Source organism: Coregonus lavaretus, assembly GCF_964263955.1.
Source record: "Coregonus lavaretus genome assembly, chromosome: 5".
Classification (NCBI taxonomy): Eukaryota; Metazoa; Chordata; class Actinopteri; order Salmoniformes; family Salmonidae; genus Coregonus; species Coregonus lavaretus.
In genome coordinates this window covers 20667878-20686233 of record NC_139992.1, presented here as the reverse complement: position 1 = coordinate 20686233, position 18356 = coordinate 20667878, and positions in this window count along the sequence as shown.

The following is an 18356-nucleotide window of genomic DNA, read 5'->3' as shown; positions in this document are numbered from 1 at the left end:
TCAAAAATGTCCACATTCAGGCTGGTCGACCCATCGGACCCTCCTGTGGATTCTCTCTGTCCCTGCCTAGACCCAATATCCCTAAGCATCCACGAAATAAACAAAAACATCTGAGATCCCCACATGTACCCAATAACAGCAAATATCATTCTTCAAAAATTAATACAGAAAAATATGACACAAATTATGTATTACACATGCAAATATGTCTATATATCATTGCAGACACTGGAATGTAGTCCACCACACTTCATCTCCTCAGCAGTGTCGACTTCCAATGAAACGTTGATGATGGAATCTGAACATTTCCACACCTTCCTCGTTCCACTTCCTCCAGTCCATTCATATTGTCCATTCATATTGTCCATGTTTGAGTATTTGAATCCCTTCTACATATTCCCCCATATGCTTCTGGAAGAAAAGAAAAGACCAAACAGTATCTTTTGCAAAACAACCCATGCAAATTAACACATCAATAAAAATGATATATAAAATGAATCACATTCCATTTCCCCTCTTTGATTCATAACAAAATACTAAAATCACACTAATTTTTCAAAACATGTGTAAAATGATCGGATATTCAAAATTGATATCTATCCATTAACACTCCTTTGAGTATTTACAGAAGGTTAAACCCTCTTATCATTTCATTTGCAAAACCCTGCAAAGTATAGGTAATATTATCAATGTGATCTGCCAAAAATGTTACACCATACCATGGAAAAAGTCCAAGTCCCCATTTCTCTCCTAGACTTATCCTCCAATGGTAGGCTTCCAGACTATGAAATTTCGCCATGTCCCTTTTCACCCTATTTCCAAACCTAGAATCAGATTTATCTGTGTCCGGTGCTTCCCCTCTTTTAATGGTAAAAACCTCATATGGAAGATTCAACGTCGACATGTAACAACATCCTGTCCATCCATAGGGTAAGAATATATATGCTTTATCACCACAAACCCACCAAATATCTCTAAAATTCCCAATAGTCACATTACCAGGCAAAAGCTGATCTTTCACCATCGAAGTCCTGCTCTTCTTACTAACTGGAACATAAAAAGTTACATTATATTTCTCATTACTAACCTTATGTTCATGCTTACCCAAAGTCATCATATAATCATCACAATCTGATATTCCCATAAACATACCCTTTCCATCATATGTTTTATTTGAACAAAAACAGCTTTTAGCCCTCACTGGTTTCACCTCCAATGCTTCAGGAAGCACTGTTAACTGATTTTCCTTCCGATCTAACAAATTCACATAGGGTAATTCATTTAACCAAGAACACTTAAACCTAGGCCTAAACAAATGCTTCGACAATGACATTATTGTATCTGTTAATGATTGTTGCTGATAAAACAGCCACGATAAAGCATAAGATTGACACATACTTGATAGAGGTTGAGCCACCGTCTCTAAGATTGAACCCCATGTGCCTGGTGCTGGAATTCTCAACAGACATGGACCCTCAAGATTCCTCACTGATCTTACAGAATGAGTTAACTGCTGGAACCAAAGATTCCTACCTGCCCATCCATCTTTAATTTGCAAAACAGAAGAATCAAATCCATATGCCTTCCATTTAGTTCCTCTCTTCCCTAACGAGCGGTATTGATCAGATATATCGTATTGTCTTCCATCAAAATCAAAGAACTCATCCTGTACCTCCATGATAGTATTCTGCACTATCTCAGATGAATCTACATCATTCTCTACTACCATCTGCTCTCCTATTTCAACACTATCCTTACTACCATTGACAGCACTCTCCATCCGTATCATAAACTCATGAGTCACTCTTACTACATCCTTTAGTTTCAGAAAAGTTGTTGTTGGTGTCTGTGTCATATTTCCTAAATTTGTTATTGCCGTCGTAACATTAATCTCTTTCAAAGTTACTATTAAAATAGTTGCTTTAGTTGATGTATTAACACTCTTAATTATTTCCAGTGGGAAAGTGACAGATATCCTCTGTGGATTATTTACTGTTGGAGTGGCTACTGTAATATACTGCTCCTGAACTCCTTTGGTGACTGTGGAAGCTTCAACAGACTTTAAATCTTCCATCATAAGCGTCACCTTACGAGTTACATAGCCTTTTAACCAATAATTCTTAACCGGAACAAATTTTAATGCTTGCACTAAATAAGTACACATATATTCTCCCTGATCTTTGCATGTAACATTACGCAAAATAAGTGAGCAATCACTCATAACCCTCTTCCACTTCATATCGTTGTACAAAATGTACTTCCTTTGACTAGGGGGCACAGCTTCTACTTCTGGTCCTGATAACAACACTTCTTCTCCATAATTATCTCTCCACTTAACTCTAAATTTCCCTTCACCACTGTTCCCTCTCTTGTACACTGACATAGAAGCTGAGCTGACTTTCCTAGAGTTACTTCAACCCTAGTTTTCATAACGTTTTGGTCTGACTTTTCTCCTAACTGGTCTGGGCCTACTTTATCTAACCGAATCACCAGCTTCTCCTGTAACAGAGTTGCCCTTGGTGATCTCCGCTGCTTCACATTCCACTGAAATATTCCCTGTTGTTTCTGGGACGTATTGAAAATCAATTTCCCCAAATCTCCTTTCCTTTCCATCCATTGCAGAGTCATCTCTGGCATCATCAGAAGTGTAAACATTATCATCAACGTTATCCACAACATTGACAATCTCTCTTTCTGGGTTTTCACTCTGAATATTGTCATGCATCTCTCCTTCTTCCTGTTCTCCCCTATCTCCCTCCTGCTCTCTTGAGCCTTCAACATCCTGTCTCTCTGCGCGTGGCACCTCTTCTCCAGGCACTTTAACACAATGTGACAAATGATACCACGTTGGAGACCCTTTAACCTGGACAGCTCTTCCAGTACTACGAACAACTTCAAATGGTCCCTCACGACGTTCGTTATACCACTTCCTTCTAAATACCTTCACGAACACCTTGTCCCCAGGTTGCACTGTACTCCTTTTTTGCTCATCAAGCTCCTCCTGCACCTCTTCTTTTCTTTGCCTGTCAGAAACATATGTGGACAACTTTTTATGAAAATTGGCCATATATGAAAACGTACGCTCTCATTTCATCTTCCAAAAGAGCCAAGCTTGGACCCTTTCCGCTTGTTCGCAAACAAGGCGTAGGCGTCCTTCTTCCTGTTACCAATTCATGGGGTGTCATACGTAGATCACGCAACTCACTTGAGCGACACACCATTCATGCTAAAGGAAGCGCCGCTATCCAGTTAAGACCCGTATGCTGACAAATTTTGACAATGCGATTTTTCAAGACACCGTTCATTTTTTTCACAAATCCCTTGACTTTGTGGGTGTTGAACTGCTCCAAGACGTTGCTTAATTCCCAATTTTTGCAACATCAATTTCACTGATTTATCCACAAATTCCTTCCCATTATCTGAGGCTATTCGATCGGGTAATCCCCACCTGTTTATGAATACTTCACACAAAAACTTGGCAAACGACTGAGCATATTTTAGCTTAGTTGGACATATTATGCACCTCTTGGTGTAGGAATGTAACCAGGAAGAACAGTCACACCCCTGCGAACATTATTTTTCAGACAGATTGTGCACCTGCCTATGACATAGTCAACCTGTTCAAGCAAATATGGTGCCCAAAAACCATACTCCTTTATGATCTTTCTCCTAACCTCTCCCCTTGCAACATTAGCTAACCCATAGCTTCCTAAATCATCAGACCTAATAGGTCTAGAGGCGCTACTATCAACCCCTCATGGTTTCTCCAAAGACAACAAACATTCTTACTCTGAGGATTTTTTCTATTGTCTTCAAAACACCTGCTTTCGAAAGTCCTTCAATTTATGGTTCAATCCCTTGGATTGCTTCATCTTTCAATGGATACTGATTCTTCCAAGGAGGTCTGCCTCCTCGTTGAAGTTCAACTTTCACCTCAATTGGGCTGATTTCACAAATCCAATATCGATACTGTGTTGAGACCACAAACATTCTGGAACTTGTTGCAACATCTTCTCTTTCATAGGGTCTGAATTCATCTTCACACTGCAAATATATTCATGTCTCACCCGTAGAGCTTGTGGCTCTCCTTGTCCTTGAGCCGAAATCATTATTTTGAGAAATCGCTGATCTTCACTCATTCTTATTGGCAGACTAAATAGCCTTGGTTTCTCAAATGACTGCCTCGCCTAGTTCACCAACTACTTCTCAGATAGAGTTCAATGTGTCAAATCGGAGGGCCTGTTGTCTGGACCTATGGAAGTGTCTATGGGGGTGCCACAGGGTTCAATTCTTGGGCCGACTCTTTTCTCCGTGTATATCAATGATGTCGCTCTTGCTGCTGGTGACTCTCAGATCCACCTCTACGCAGACGACACCATTTTGGATACATCTGGCCCTTCATTGGACACTGTGTTAACAAACCTCCAAACGAGCTTCAATGCCATACAACACTCCTTCAGTAGCCTCCAACTGCTCTTAAACACTAGTAAAACTAAATGCATGCTCTTCAATCGAACGCTGCTGGCACCCGCCCACCCTACTAGAATCACTACTCTCGACGGGTCTGACCTAGAGTATGTGGACAACTACAAATAATACCTAGGTGTCTGGTTAGACTGTAAACTCTCCTTCCAGACTCACATTAAGAATCTCCAATCCAAAGTTAAATCTAGAATCGGCTTCCTATTCCGCAACAAAAAAAGCCTCCTTCACTCATGCTGCCAAACATGCCCTCGTAAAACTGACTATCCTACCGATCCTTGACTTCGGCGATGTCATTTACAAAATAGCCTCCAACACTCTACTCAGCAAATTGGATGTAGTCTATCACAGTGCCATCCGTTTTGTCTCCAAAGCCCCATACACTACCCACCACTGTGACCTGTACGCTCTTGTTGGCTGGTCCTCACTACATGTTCGTCGTCAAACCCACTGGCTCCAGGCCATCTATAAATCACTGCTAGGCAAATCCCCGCCTTATCTTAGCTCATTGGTCACCATAGCAGCACCCACCCGTAGTCTGCGCTCCAGCAGGTATATCTCACTGGTCATCCCCAAAGCCAACACCTCCTTTGGCCGCCATTCCTTCCAGTTCTCTGCTGCCAATGACTGGAACGAATTGCAAAAATCTCTGAAGCTGGAGACTCTTATCTCCCTCACTAACTTTAAGCATCAGTTGTCAGAGCACCTTACCGATCACTGCACCTGTACACAGCCCATCTGAAATTAGCCTACCCAACTACCTCATCCCTATATTGTTATTTATTTTGCTCTTTTGCACCCCAGTATCTCTATTTGCACATCATCTCTTGCACATCTAGCATTCCAGTGTTATTACTAATTGTAATTATTTTTGCACTATAGCCTATTTATTGCCTTACCTCCATAACTTGCTACATTTGCACACACTGTATACAGTGGGGTAAAAAAGTATTTAGTCAGCCACCAATTGTGCAAGTTCTCCCACTTAAAAAAGATGAGAGAGGCCTGTAATTTTCATCATAGGTACACGTCAACTATGACAGACAAAATGAGGAAAAAAAATCCAGAAAATCACATTGTAGGATTTTTTATGGATTTATTGGCATATGATGGTGGAAAATAAGTATTTGGTCAATAAGTCTTCACAAGGTTTTCACACACTGTTGCTGGTATTTTGGCCCATTCCTCCATGCAGATCTCCTCTAGAGCAGTGATGTTTTGGGGCTGTCGCTGGGCAACACAGACTTTCAACTCCCTCCAAAGATTTTCTATGGGGTTGAGATCTGGAGACTGGCTAGGCCACTCCAGGACCTTGAAATGCTTCTTACGAAGCCACTCCTTCGTTGCCCGGGCGGTGTGTTTGGGATCATTGTCATGCTGAAAGACCCAGCCACGTTTCATCTTCAATGCCCTTGCTGATGGAAGGAGGATTTCACTCAAAATCTCACGATACATGGCCCCATTCATTCTTTCCTTTACACGGATTAGTCGTCCTGGTCCCTTTGCAGAAAAACAGCCCCAAAGCATGATGTTTCCAACGCCATGCTTCACAGTAGGTATGGTGTTCTTTGGATGCAACTCAGCATTCTTTGTCCTCCAAACATGACGAGTTGAGTTTTTACCAAAAAGTTATATTTTGGTTTCATCTGACCGTATGACATTCTCCCAATCCTCTTCTGGATCATCCAAATGCACTTCAGACGGGCCTGGACATGTACTGGCTTAAGCAGGGGGACACGTCTCGCACTGCAGGATTTGAGTCCCTGGCGGCGTAGTGTGTTACTGATGGTAGGCTTTGTTACTTTGGTCCCAGCTCTCTGCAGGTCATTCACTAGGTCCCCCCGTGTGGTTCTGGAATTTTTGCTCACCGTTCTTGTGATCATTTTGACCCCACGGGGTGAGATCTTGCGTGGAGCCCCAGATCGAGGGAGATTATCAGTGGTCTTGTATGTCTTCCATTTCCTAATAATTGCTCCCACAGTTGATTTCTTCAAACCAAGCTGCTTACCTATTGCAGATTCAGTCTTCCCAGCCTGGTGCAGGTCTACAATTTTGTTTTTGGTGTCCTTTGACAGCTCTTTGGTCTTGGCCATTGTGGAGTTTGGAGTGTGACTGTTTGAGGTTGTGGACAGGTGTCTTTTATACTGATAACAAGTTCAAACAGGTGCCATTAATACAGGTAACGAGTGGAGGACAGAGGAGCCTCTTAAAGAAGAAGTTACAGGTCTGTGAGAGCCAGAAATCTTGCTTGTTTGTAGGTGACCAAATACTTATTTTCCACCATAATTTGCAAATAAATTCATTAAAAATCCTACAATGGGATTTTCTGGATTTTTTTTTCTCAATTTGTCTGTCATAGTTGACCTGTACCTATGATGAAAATTACAGGCCTCTCTCAACTTTTTAAGTGGGAGAACTTGCACAATTGGTGGCCGACTAAATACTTTTTTCCCCCACTGTATATATTTTCTGTTGTATTTTTTTTTGACTTTATGTTTTTTTTTACCCCATATGTAACTCTGTGTTGTTGTTTTTATCGCACTACTTTGCTTTATCTTGGCCAGGTCGCAGTTGTAAATGAGAACTTGTTCTCAACTGGCTTACCTGGTTAAATAAAGGTGAAAAAAATAAAATAAAATATAAATAAATAAACTCCTCCAAAACAGCTTTCTCTGCTTCTGTCATCATTTCTCCTATTTGCTTCTGCTCATAGCCTTCAGAAACCAACAAGGTCACATGTGGCACACTCGTCTGTGTTTATCTTCATAGCTGCTCCTTGTGGTCCTAAAATTATGCAACATGAGCTGAGTTGAACTTTCTTTGGTTGATGACTCAACCATTCCCCTGAGTTCGATTGGGCAGCATTCTTGAAATACTTGAGCGTACAATGAAATGGATATTCCGGAAGCCTCGTAATCTGGCATATTTGCCACAATACATTTCTCCCATATCTTAGCCTGCTTCAAAAAATCTTCACTGAGATTTCCAATCCAGAATACTGAAGACGAATCCATCTCTGTCATCATCAACAATTGGTAAACCTTTTCCTTTGGCACTTCTACCAGACAGCCGTCTGGTGTACATCTTAATGTACAGTTCAACTTACACAATGCATCTCTTCCCAACAATGCAATAGGTGTATGTTCTGATACCAGTATGGGTATTGTAATTTTCTGATTTTTATAGCAGAGCTCAATTGGTTCCGTAAGAGGAATCAGCTGTTTCACTCCCTCAAATTAGTTGATTGGACATAGGGAGATGTGTAGCATCTTCAGGCCGAACGCAGGTAAAAGCAGCTCCGCTATCCCCCATCACTTCCAATGGTCGGTTGTTTATTTTCACCTCAATTGTTGGATCTTTTTCCGGTCCTGATGCTACCAGCTGACACCCCCCTTTCGGATCTTCTGGGCACCCTTAGAATCCTTGCTCCGGGCCCCTATAGGGGTTCACCGGTCCTCCAGATGATCTTGACTGGCCCCTGTATCTTCCTCTGAAATTCCCTCTGATGTTTCCTCCTGGCCCATTACACTCACGGGCAAAGTGACCAACCTGTCCACAATTATAACACACTTCTGAAGATTGCTGGAAGTATGGCTTAAATCTTCCTCCTCTTCCTCTTTCTAAGCCTTTTCGTCCTCTTCCTCTCCAATTCTGTGTCTGTCCAGAGACTGGCTGTGGATATGAAACAACTGGTACCGCTATTGGTGGCTGGTAAAATTGCGGTTGGAACTGGTCCGGTTGAAGCTGTGGCAGTGATTGTTGATTTGGTGCACACTGATTCTGCATAACCAAAGCTTGTTTCTTCTCCATCTTATTCTCCACCAGTTGTATTTGATTGAGTTTTCTGAGAGTTTCTTGGTCCTGTTCTTTCTGGTTGTGTTCCTTTTTCCTGTACAGATCCACTTGATGGGCTATATGATCTGTATAGACGCCTTTTGTCATGCTTCCAAGTCCAACCACCTCTGCCAGTTTGCTCCTTACCGGTGAGGGCAGTCCCATCTGCAGTTTAGCTCTCAAAATTGACTGCTCAATTTGACTCACATCTGGATCATTTCCGGTAATATTTCTCCACACTTGATGAACTCTTGACACATAGGCTCTCGGATTTTCTTGTTGTCCTAGTGGGTCAATCAGAATGTTGTCAGGATGCACATTTGTTGGAAACATATCTTTCAGTGCTCTCCACAGCCGATTTCTACTTGCAGCCAACAATTCAGAGTCATTCACTGCAGTCCCCACATATCTATTAAGTCCAGCTCTCTGAAAAATGTCTTCCATATCTGGAATCCCAAGGAGATTAGCCAAAAGTCTCTTAATGTCTCCTATGGCAGACTGTGTTCCCACCGTAATTTATTCCAATTTTGAAATTCAAGGATATGCTCCATCTTGAAGAGTAGGCAGCTTCTCAAGTATATCTGACATATCGGTATTTTGCAAAGGCTTATATTCTAGGTTTTGTCCTCGAATTATCACTGGCATCATCTTCTTACTTGTGCCCGCTTTCCTTGGCCTCAATGTATACTTCTTCTCCAATTCTTGGGATCCTTTTCTCAGCAGTTTTTTCTTCTGTATCTTCAGCTTCTTGAGTTGTTGTTCCAGTTCTCTTACTTCTTCTAAATTAGTCGCTTATCCAGGTATGATACGCATCGGCCTATATCTCTTTCTATTTCTTCTGTGCTAGTCATTGTAGGATAAAATCCTCTTGAATATGAAGCACCTTTAATCTCCAAATCTTTATCGCTGTCTTCATCTTCACTTTCATCAGAACTAGAATATCTTGTATTCTTCTTCTTCAAACATCCATCACCCCTTCTTTCCGCTCTGGCCAACCTCCGTCTGATCACAGTGTCATATCCACCCATGATCTCTTCTGAATCACTCTGATCATCATCATCATCATCATCATCTTCAAGTTCCATCCCCCTGAACCTCACTCCACCCTTAGTTTCCAGACATCTCGTTTTCTTCTTACTTTTGGAGTTTGGATTCATCTTTATGGTCGTTTCTGCTTGTCCTCTCTCTATTATTCGTTCATCTTCATCTCTGATGCAATAATCACCCTCCTGAATGATCACTGGAAGCTGAGGATAGACATCCTTAAACTCTACTTCTTTCTCATAAGGTGGGGGTATTTTTGCTGAATCCGTATGTGAGAAAGGTGTATTGACTTCTGCCATTAGTTTTTCTATCACCTTCACCTCTTTTACAATTTTCTCTATACCTCTGTTTCTTTTATCGTTGGTATCTTTCATCAGTTTTTGTCCTTCATTTTCAAACAGCTTAAGAACACCCAGCTCTCTTTGTCTCTTTTCTTTACGTTGTCCCCTTTTTTTCCCCCTTCTTTTGATCTGCCTTATAAATTGATACAAGGACTTTTATTATGTTGATGACGTCAGGGTTAAGAGTCCCTTCCACTGGCCATGGTTGTTCAATGTCAGGCCAACGTTTATTCCATTTTCCAGATAACCTTGCAATACCATTAACTAGAGGATTACTATTTTGTACTACATCAACAGGAGTAATTACTTTCATAGTTTTGATGTCATTTTTCCCCATTGTAACAACTCTTCTATATTCCTTTATTGTGAATTATTTTATTATTTTAGACTATGTAGCTTTTTTTAAATTAAACAATTAATTAATTAATTAATCAATCTATATATATATATAATGTTTTGTTTTTTTATCTATTTATTTTACCAATTTATTAATTAGTGGCAATCTTACCACATCTGATCAGGAAAAGTAAAGGAAAGTAGTAAACTTCAGAGCAATCCAAAAAAGAAAGACCTGTAATCCAGCAACACTACAGCACTCACAAACCAATTGCTTAATAAGCACCCAATGACCTTAATTTTACAGAATAATGTCAGTGCTCGATTTCCAACACAACTCTAATCAAACCCACTCATGCACAAAAACTCCAATATGCAATTACATCAATTGATCAGTCTGTTGCCAAGTCCGTGTCAAATTGTCACAACATGAAATATGCTAGGCACACAAAATATCCTGTATGGGAAGGTAAGTTTTGTAAACAGAACAGTACTGGCCTTAATTTGACTGGATCCGTTGCAGCACACCCTGTCGCATGATGTACTTGTCAGAACCTCCTCTCTCTCTCTGTCTCCTCCTTCTCGTCTCTCATATGACAGAAGAACAAAGGAACAGACAAGAATGTAGTATTTTATGCACTCACTGGGTTATTTCAACCATGCAATACTCCTCTGTTCACATTCGCGATAAGAAATAAGCAAACAACTTAACTCAGGAATATTATAGATAGCTCAATAACATTTTATTTTATTTATTTTTAATCCGTCAACATATCTCTCATTTATCAATTCAATAGATCTCAATCAAATAGTTTCATCGTTAAGCAACAGCCGATTTAACAAACAGAATACTCCATGTGTAAGTCCGTGTAAGTCTCCCCCTCCCTCTCTGTCTGCTCTGAGTCTGCATCTCCCAGCAGCTCAGTGCAGGCAGGGGAGTGGCATATTTGCTCTACGTAACTCTAAACTCATAAAATCCCACGCATGCGTAGTCCATTCACCAGTGCGGTTTCAGAGTGAGAAGAGCTCCCAAGCAGCTCTCTCCAAGCTAACCAACAGAAAGTAGACAGACCAGCTGTCCCTCCATTATTTCCCCCAACAGACAAACTGTAACACTTAACAGAACTCACAAACCAACACAAAACATAGAACACAAATCCTACTCTGAAGTTTCTTAACTTCACTTATCCTAATCTGCAGATTTATAGTTATTTTCTTATCCATTACAAAACATCTCTATACACTCTTAAAAACTCCTCCCTGTAGGCTCATGATTTTCGAATAGTTAGTAAACGTTCTCTTTTTATAGAGACTCCTAAGATTTTTAACCTTAACGTCCTTACAGGTGGCTCATATATAGTTAACAATTATTAACGTTCTCACCAACGGAGACTCATAAGATTTTTAACCTTAACTTACATATTTCCTTATAAAAAACAAAAACCCCTGTTCTCAACCAAAACATATATATGTATATATCTCTAACATAAATCTTATCCTAACATGAGTCGACACACAGTTTAAACACAACAGAGACGTCTTTATTTTATTATTTTTTTCTCCCCCACATACACACACATACACAGTTTAAGAGGCTTATTTCCGTTCCTATGGACCTCTAAGGCAGCATTTTACCTCCATCGCGCCGTTTTTTCATTGTTCCTAAATTTCTGCTACCTCGAGTTTGCAGATATCCAATGAGCGGTTACATCAAACATATACCTCGTCAACTATAAGTCGAGCGGTAACTTGCAACCGAATGTATCTACCACAAACTCCAGTCCCCGGGACTGACCTAAAACCAACCTAATGAGCTTTCAGGATTTTCGGCCCATCCTAATGATCGCCTCGTTTGAGGGCTTGCCATAGATTCGCGATGTCCTAATTTGTATACATTTTCCTTGGCCTTATTCCTTCATTCTATTCTTTTTCAATTTTCCTCAAGCAAAATATCCCTGTGTCCAGTATTATCAATACTTATAGACACTCCCCCCTGTTTGCGTTGCTTTCAACGCAAACAAATTTAGAAATTTAGAATGGACTCTTATCCCACAGCAAATAACAGCAAAATGCACACGTCTTTCAAACGGTACATCTCCCCAGCGCACACAACCACATAAGCAAACGAACCGACCAGCGCACAAAATTGTGAGAAATCTCACCTTATGTGCCGGCGTCTTGAGCGGGAGTCACTTCGTAGCTCATGAATGGAAAGCTGGAGAGACGCAACACGTCCCAAAGGTCCTCGTCGCCATTCTGTGGTAACTAAATAATGATGCTAATTATGCTGTGAGAACAAGGAATCCGCTGACGCTGTACTTTGATTATAAAGGTTTATTATATCAAAAGATTTCAGCGTCAATTTACAGACTTCTGAAGGCATCTGGAGGACAAAGGCCCAAATCTAATATGTTGTTCCTCCCCTCCTTTGTCCCAACCAAGGTATTTGGAATCTGTGACATGATATGGGTGGTTTCCCCTACAGACCAATCCCAGGACGCCATAAAACAGACTTCCTCTGTTTTAGGGTGCCCCTATAGAAATGCTCTCCAGATGCCTCCCTAAGCTGAGTCAACATCCTCTAAAACACCATCTGCAAACATTAGCAAAGTCATAAATTGCTTAGACACCACAGAGCCAAACATGGTCAGGATGTGTAGTGCCAGTTTCTTGAGGACAGGGACATCAGCTGCTGGCACCATCTTTCCCCAGAAAGTGACAGGGTCTCAATCATCAGCCTGCTCCTTCAAAGCCACATTTTCTTGCAGCTCAATCAACTCCATTTGCAGTGATGCGACATCTATCCATCTGAAGATCTGTTTTTCTTCCTCTGACAACTTTGTCACATTTATGACCAAGAAGGTTCTGGATGAGCAGCAGCAGTTCTCTTCCAACAGTGAAGTCATCAAGATGGGCATTATCAGTGTTATCTTTTGAATCATCCACAGCAAATGAAATGCATGGTGCATTTTGAGTGGCCTCATCAAGTTGTAAAGTAAAAAAATCAGCTAATATTTCAGTTCTCATTGCTGTGGAATCTAACAGCGGGATCAGTTTGATATTTTCCCTTCAAGCAAGGTGTCAGGAACTCCACACATGCATTCATTTACCATCTCAGCGTCAGAAAAAGTTGAGCGTTTTCCCAAAACCCAAGCTATCCGCAGTGAACACTCCATTGCACGTTATTTGGCTGTCAGGGAATTGACAAGGACTTTGGTGGATCTGGGATTTGACTTGGTTAATCTTGTTTTGCCTCCCCTCAAGGGGATACGTCTGATCCAAATTACTATGATTGGTGTCATAATGGCACTTAATATTGCCACTTTTCACAAGGACTACGGACTTGCTGCATATCAGGCACATTGGTTTTGAATGCATACTTTTCCGTCCACTCGTCTTTGAATCTATGGTTTTCAGCGTCAACTTGTCTTTTTTTGAACAAGCCATATTAACAAAGACACTGGTAACTGAGCTCTTTCTTCTATCTATGATATTAACACTTGAACCGCGGTCAAATCTTTGTTTCTTTCTGCCTGCTTGTCCCGAGGTTCCGCAGAGGATATTTGCATTTATGTGATTGGGTAAAACGCGGCCTCGTGTATTTGCATATAACCACACGATTGGATTAGACGGTGAACTAGTAGAGGTGGGGTTTGCTTCGAGAGAGAGAGAGAGAGAGAGAAAGAGAGGTTGCTGAGTTAGAGAGGCTGCGGCGCCCAGTTGATTTTTGAAAGCTGTCTTAAAAATAATGTATTCACTTTGATATAACTAAATGCGATGTTGTTCGGTCCGTATTGACCCTTCTCTATGTCCGGACCCGGACCGCGGTCCGCCAGTTGAGTTTTGTTTATCTAGCTGGTCAAGCAGGTTGACAAAACCACACCCATCATTATCATATTTTCCAGCATGCTCTATTGCAGTTTGATATCAAATGAAATCAAATTTTATTTGCCACATGCATCGAATACAACAGGTGTAGACATTACCGTGAAATGCTTACTTACAGCCCTTAACCAACAATCCATTTATTTCTTAATAAAAAAGTAAAATAAAACAACAACAACAACAAAAAAGTGTTGAGAAAAAAAGAGCAGAAGTAAAATAAAATAACAGTAGGGAGGCTATATATACAGGGGGGTAACGGTGCAGAGTCAATGTGCGGGGGGCACCGGCTAGTTGAGGTAGTTGATGTAATATGTACATGTGGGTAGAGTTAAAGTGACTATGTATAAATAATTAACAGAGTAGCAGTAGCGTAAAAAGATGGGGTGGGGGTGCAAATAGTCCGGGTAGCCATGATTAGCTGTTCAGGAGTCTTATGGCTTGGGGGTAGAAGCTGTTGAAAAGCTTTTTGGACCTAGACTTGGCGCTCCGGTACCGCTTGCCGTGCGGTAGCAGAGAGAACTGTCTATGACTAGGGTGGCTGGAGTCTTTGACAATTTTGAGGGCCTTCCTCTGACCGCCTGATATCTTAAAACATTTTGTTTCAATATCTGTGTTTTTGCATGTACATTGATTGATTAATTAATTAATTAATTTTATGCTACACAAAGATAAATAACATACTTTTTTCTAAACTAAACCAATCTGTTAGTTGGATTTATTGCACCGTTATTGAAATGGTTGTTCCCATTTAGTTGGTTTAGGTAGTCCCATTTAGTCATCCTTCTGATCCTGACAGTCATTCTGAATGTAGATTGTGGGTGAATAAAAGTCCCAATTGTTGGCTAGCCCCACTCAGGCTGGATTCTAATAGGAAGTAGACATCACTTTGCAAGCCAGCATAATGTAAAATGATGCAGGTTGTGCGGGTGACCAGTGTCCAAAACACAACAAAGACTGGTCACCAGCAAAACGACAACAAAGGCTGACCACCAGAGAAAACACAACGAAGGCTGGTCACTAGCCTATGCTGGTCTATGCTGTTTTTTTCAGCAGGTTACAGTATAGTATATCTGTTTGTCAAAGTAAGTGGCTAACTCCTTCATGTGCGTGGTGTGTCCAAGCAGCAGACTAATGAAGATCAGTAGTCTATATGAAAATCATTCCTACATGTCTCGTCCTGGCCCTAAAGCTGATCTTGGTACAGGTCATCTGAGTAGAGATATGTATTCATTACATTACATATTTACAGTTCCTCTTGTTGTCCTGCTGCTGATGTACTCTTGTTTGTATTTGATTAAATTGATATAAGGTGACTGAAAAACAGGATATGTCTCTTTTTCATGTGAATGCCTGTGCTTATGTTTCCATGTAGAGATTCAGCTGGGGGTGTTCAGCTCATCAGTTCTCCCCATTGATCAATATCTCTATTAAAACAAGCTTAGCTTTATCCATTTTCACTATCAGAGAAAATATGAAAAGTTATCGAATAGAGATGAAGCAAGGTTTATTCAAACAACAATCTCAAAAGATGATAATGGTCAACCCTTAAGTGAAAAGCGCGTTGAATATGAGCAGTTCCATTCTAGCCTTACGTGTAATATAGAACACATTTGACCTCTAGACAAGTTCAGCAAGCTCATTTATTTTACCCTACATCCAAGAACAAAAGAAAGCACACATCTTAACTCTCCAATTCTAAGACTGATCTATAATAACATTTAATAATATTTAAAGGTTATCAGAATGAGAAATTAATGGTTATAAACTGAGGAACTGACTTCTGTGAAGAGACAGCTGGTTTGGCCCCATTGTACCATTGTTGCACAGCAGTGTTTCTGTTGCACTATTTCCTAGTAGTTTACTGGGCTCTTCTGGTTAATGATGAGACTGGAGAAAGGTGTGGCTGCTGATCTGGACCATTGACCATTCTCTGGCGCATCCTTTAGAACTCTGAGCCAGGGCTTTTGCCAGTTGTACCTGTGTTGACTTTGGGCAGAGTTTTATTGTCTTTAGAGTTGCTAACTGCTCCCATTTTGAGTTTGGGCGTGGTCGTCTTGTCTTGCTTGAGTGTCATGCGCTCCATATCAGGGATACTGCCAACATTACCTGATTTGAGTTTGAGAGTGGATCTGACTCGCTCCTTTATCACAACTGCTTTGCGTTTCTCACAGGCTTTCCTATAGTTAAAGTAGTGACCTAAGCCATTGCTGACACTCTCTATGACACCCTGTGCTATGGCTCTGAAGTTACAAGACTGCCCTTCCTTCTCCTCGCGCTTGGCCTCCTCCTTCTCTCTCAGGCTCTGTATCTCCTCCTTCTTGGCTGCCTCTTTCTCTGTGAAGCCCTTAGCCATCAGCTTTTCCTGCTCATGGAGCTTGCTATCTATCGCTCTCTGGTGGGTTGGAGGGAGAGGTTTTTTTGGGGCGGGGGGGGGGGGCGTCTTGGATGGTTGAGGGGCAGCTGTCGGGGGATCTTGGAGGGTTGTTGGCCTGGCGGTTGGGAGCTTGGGCCGGTGGCCGATAGGTCGCTGGTTCGGGTCCCCATTTTGACTTGGTGGGAGATCTGTCGACGTGCCCTTGGGCAGGGCGTTGACCCTGGTTGATTTTGTGGGTCGCTGTGGATGGGAGTCTTTTAGATGACTGAATGTAATGTAAATGTTGAGTGGCTTCACTGCAGGTAGATTGTATGTTTTAATATTCAATAAAATAAATAACAAAAATAACAAAAAGATAAGCGTCAGGCAACGAAGGCATAAATGGGGTTTTCCAGATGCGAGTCAGTAACAGACTACTACTACTTACATAAACACTAACAGATTCAAAGTGAATTCAAAACAATGTATTTATATATAAACTCATATGCATTTTATATACAACTTCAGAGATTGGTTATGTTTTCAAATGAAATAATATCCATATGAATTATATTTTGCTTCAATAGACAACGTTCTCAAAGAATATAAGACATAAATAGTATACTGATCAAAAATATGAACGCAACATGTAAAGTGTTGGTCCCATATTTCATGAGCTGAATTAAAAGATCCCAGAAATTTTCCACACGCACAAAAAGCTTATTTCTCTCAAATTGTGTGCACAAATTTGTTTACTTCCCTGTTAGTGAGCATTTCTTCTTTGCCAAGATAGTCCATCCACCTGACAGGTGTGGCATATCAAGAAGCTGATTAAACAGCCTGATCATTACAGAGATGCACCTTGTGCAGGGGACAATAAAAGGCCACTCTAAAATGTGCAGTTTTGTCACACAACACAATGCCACAGATGTCTCAAGTTTTGAGGGAGCGTGCAATTGGCATGCTGACTGCAGGAATGTCCACCAGAGCTGTAGCCAGATACAGTGGGGAGAACAAGTATTTGATACACTTTCGATTTTGCAGGTTTTCCTACGTACAAAGTATGTAGAGGTCTGTAATTTTTATCATAGGTAAACTTCAACTGTGAGAGACGGAATCTAAAACAAAAATCCAGAAAATCACATTGTATGATTTTTAAGTAATTAATTTGCATTTTATTGCATGACATAAGTATTTGATACATCAGAAAAGCAGAACTTAATATTTGGTACATAAACCTTTGTTTGCAATTACAGAGATCATACGTTTCCTGTAGGTCTTGACCAGGTTTGCACACACTGCAGCAGGGATTTTGGCCCACTCCTCCATACAGACCTTCTCCAGATCCTTCAGGTTTCGGGGCTGTCAATGGACAATACGGACTTTCAGCTCCCTCCAAAGATTTTCTATTGGGTTCAGATCTGGAGACTGGCTAGGCCACTCCAGGACCTTGAGATGCTTCTTACGGAGCCACTCCTTAATTGCCCTGGCTGTGTGTTTCAGGTCGTTGTCATGCTGGAAGACCAGCCACGACCCATCTTCAATGCTCTTACTGAGGGAAGGAGGTTGTTGGCCAAGATCTCGCGATACATGGCCCCATCCATCCTCCCCTCAATACGGTGCAGTCGTCCTGTCCCCTTTACAGAAAAGCATCCCCAAAGAATGATGTTTCTAACTCCATGCTTCAAGGTTGGGATTGTGTTCTTGGGGTTGTACTCATCCTTCTTCTTCCTCCAAACACGGCGAGTGGAGTTTACACCAAAAAGCTATATTTTTGTCTCATCAGATCACATGACCTTCTCCCATTCCTCCTCTGGATCATCCAGGTGGTAATTGGCAAACTTCAGAAGGCCTGGACATGCGCTGGCTTGAGCAGGGGGACCTTGCGTGCGCTGCAGGATTTTAATCCATGATGGCGTAATGTGTTACTAATGGTTTTCTTTGAGACTGTGGTCCCAGCTCTCTTCAGGTCATTGACCAGGTCCTGCCGTGTAGTTCTGGGCTGATCCCACACCTTCCTCATGATCATTGATGCCCCACGAGGTGAGATCTTGCATGGAGCCCCAGACCGAGGGTGATTG